The sequence below is a fragment of the Lolium perenne genome, chromosome 2 (assembly GCF_019359855.2).
Source record: "Lolium perenne isolate Kyuss_39 chromosome 2, Kyuss_2.0, whole genome shotgun sequence".
Classification (NCBI taxonomy): Eukaryota; Viridiplantae; Streptophyta; class Magnoliopsida; order Poales; family Poaceae; genus Lolium; species Lolium perenne.
The window spans coordinates 300,885,983-300,889,073 of record NC_067245.2 but is presented as its reverse complement, the minus strand read 5'-3'; the positions used below and the strand labels follow the sequence as shown (position 1 = coordinate 300,889,073).

The 3,091-nt window shown below is 42.3% G+C and overlaps 1 pseudogene; it reads left to right on the top strand.

Annotated features, from left to right (window-relative positions):
• The first annotated feature begins 267 nt into the window (after positions 1–267).
• On the top strand, positions 268–1,590 carry LOC127329396 (BTB/POZ and MATH domain-containing protein 2-like; annotated as a pseudogene).
• Positions 1,591–3,091: the final 1,501 nt, after the last annotated feature.

Below are 3,091 nucleotides of genomic sequence, written 5' to 3'. Positions count from 1 at the left end.
TTGGAAGCACAGAAACGCTAGCGTCTTCGAAGGAGCCCAGCCCTCCATGCCGCTACTGCTGCAGAACATCAAGGAGGAGCTATGCATCTGGGCTAGGGCAGGTGCCCAGGGTTTACGTGTTGTCCTGCCTCCCAGTTGGGATGTGCACTGATTTTTTCTGGTTTCCTAACCTGTAACCGGCCTCCTAGGAGGATCTAAACGATTCCCTATCTTTTCAATGCAATGAAACGCAAAGGTCCTTTGCATTTTCTCGAAAAAAACAGACGTCATCTAGATGCTTGACCGAGATGCTCACCGTGACACACGATTTCGAGGTGACAAATTACCGTCAGCTCGATGGCCTCGGTGTTGGCAAGTATGTTAGCTCGAGCACATTTAGCGTCGCTGGCTGCGATTGGAATATTAGGTTCTACCCGGATGGATTAAACTCTAAAGAGAATGGTGACGGCAATGCGACAGTGTTTCTGTATCATCTCAGTCCAGCAAAGGATGTGAGGACACAGTTCACATTAAACATTCTGGAGAAACATGGTGAAATAAAAGTAACCAACTATGATGAGATAATGCGTATATTTTCTCCATCAAGTTATAATTGGGGGTATCATGATTTTGTGAAGAAATCAAAGCTAAAATCATTGCTGGACATCAATAATGGCTACTTTACCATAAGGTGTGTTATCACTATCATCAAGGAACCTCGCACAGAGGTAAAGAGGACTCTTTTGGAAGTTCCGGGTCCGAATCTTCAGGACCATCTCGTACAGATGCTGAAGGATCGAAAAGGTGCAGATGTGACGTTCAGTGTGTGCATGTGGCCAATTGTTCCATGCTCACAGATGCTTGTTGGCTGCAAGATCTCCTGTTTTCATGGCAGAACTATTTGGTCCAATGAAGGAGAAGACAACACAGCACATTAAGATTGATGACATCGAGCCTCCAATATTCGAGGAGCTTCTTCACTTTGTGTACACAGAGTCACAGACTCAATGTTAGATGACGAGCAATACAAAGAAGGCGGAACAGCAAAACTGCAACATTTGCTAGTTGCCGCGGATCGATATGGACTGGACAAGTTAAGGCTGCTTTGTGAAAGAAAATTGTGTGAGAGCATGGATGTGGAGACGATTGCAACAACATTGGCTTTAGCAGAGCAACATCATTGCATGGATCTGAAAGAAGCTTTGTGTTGAGTTTATGGCTCCATGGAATGTGCTACAAGCTGTGATGGCAACAGATGGATTCAAGCATTTGGTGGAAAGTTGTCCTTTGGTCATGAAGGAGTTATTAGAGATGGTGGCCCGTGGTGGCTAGTAGCGGTCAGAGGTCAAATTATCATACGCACAACTAATTATCCAGAGCTAAATTCCAATCCATGTTTGGTTATCTACATCTTGGCTTGTACGTGATATTGTTAGGATTGGTGTATGCAGCTTGATGCTATTTTTGTTTGCATAGCTCCCATTTGTCAAAAAAATGGAGTATCAGTTCTCTTTTTTCGAAGGGATTGAGTGCTTGGCTCATTCATTAGCATTATAAATTCTCAGATAATAAGCTGTAGGCTGCACACTATTCGATTCTTCAGTTCATTCAGATTTTTGTTGTATGTCGTAGTATGAACAACATCTAGGCTGTGAAGTCATTCAATTGTCTAACATTCACGGACAAACATTGTGAAAAAATCTGAATGACTTGTAGATATACATTATGGCTTACTGTATAATTGTGTAAAACTGCAAGTTTTGATTCATTCTATGTCCCTTCAAAAAAAGAAAGAAAGATTCATTCTATGTTCAGAGTAATCAAACATCTGACAAAATTCGAACTGTGAGCAATCCTCTTGCTCTAGTATGCAATCACTTTTTTTTTTACTTTGAATTACACACATACTCCCTCCGTTCCTTTCTATAATGCCTATAGATTTTTGGCATTTGTTTCAGAATATAAGGTTGTAGCTTGGCTCTTTTTCAATTACCCCCTCTACATGCGTGAAGAAAATCCATACAAAAAGGAAACAATTAATTGAGATTCCTAATGCATGACCCCAACGATTCCTTAGATTTAGAAAGCAATGTTTTTATTTCCTTAATATAACCTGGCTGCACATATATGGAGAGTTAACCAGAGAGATTTGTGGGATTTTTTATGTTAATTTAGGAAGTTACCGATTTCCCTCATTTTACTCTGATCTTAAATCGCTAATCTAGGGGGTCTTGTGTAAAGAACACTCATGTGCTAATTTCCGTGCAGAAAAACTATAGGCACTATAGAATGGAACGGAGGGAGTAGAATATAAGCCTTGAAGATAGTATATATCCACACTTGTTCTTCATGATGCTTTTTAGTAACTAAATCCAAAATGCAGCAGCAGAGCTTTACTATTTTTTATTTAGCGGGAAAGCAGCAGAGCTTTACAAGCTAAAAAAAGTCCGGATGGAATTTGAATATTCGTTTGAGCTAATCGAATTGGATATATCATCTGCCTGATTTCGAGTTTGGACAAAGAAGGTGCTGATATTTGGTAACCGACATAACTTCTTCAAAACTGTAAGATAAATGCGCCCAAGCACATTCAGTTACGAAGGCCAGTGCTCTTCCTGAGGTCAGGGCTTCCTGCCCGGGGGATTTGATGTAAAGTTGACGGAGTGATATCCTAGAGCACAATATTGGCAACACAGGCAACCTCTTGATGCTATCAACGCCGACAATGGAGATACAATGGTCCAATGCGCTTTAAGAGAATTTTCTTTTCAGAACAGACAAGTTTATTACTCAGTGATTATGGTAGGGATACAAAAATCGTCAGTCGTTCTAGCTGCTATACATGCCGCCCACACGAGGGAAGGAGCTTCTCCCAAGGCAAGGAGCGTCCTTTTTTGAACTTCTCATCTCGTGGCCAAAGATCACCTCCTCAAAACTTAAAACCGTAGATTTTACCTCTTCCAGCGGTGGTGGAGGGGGCTGCTACGTCGCTTGTGCCCCCTCCCACTGCTTCGGCTGCTGCTGAGGTGGCTTCGGTGGAGAAGGCGAGAGGAGCTGACGCGATGGTGGTGGTGTGGGGGGGCTGCTACATCGCCCTTGCCCCTACCACCGC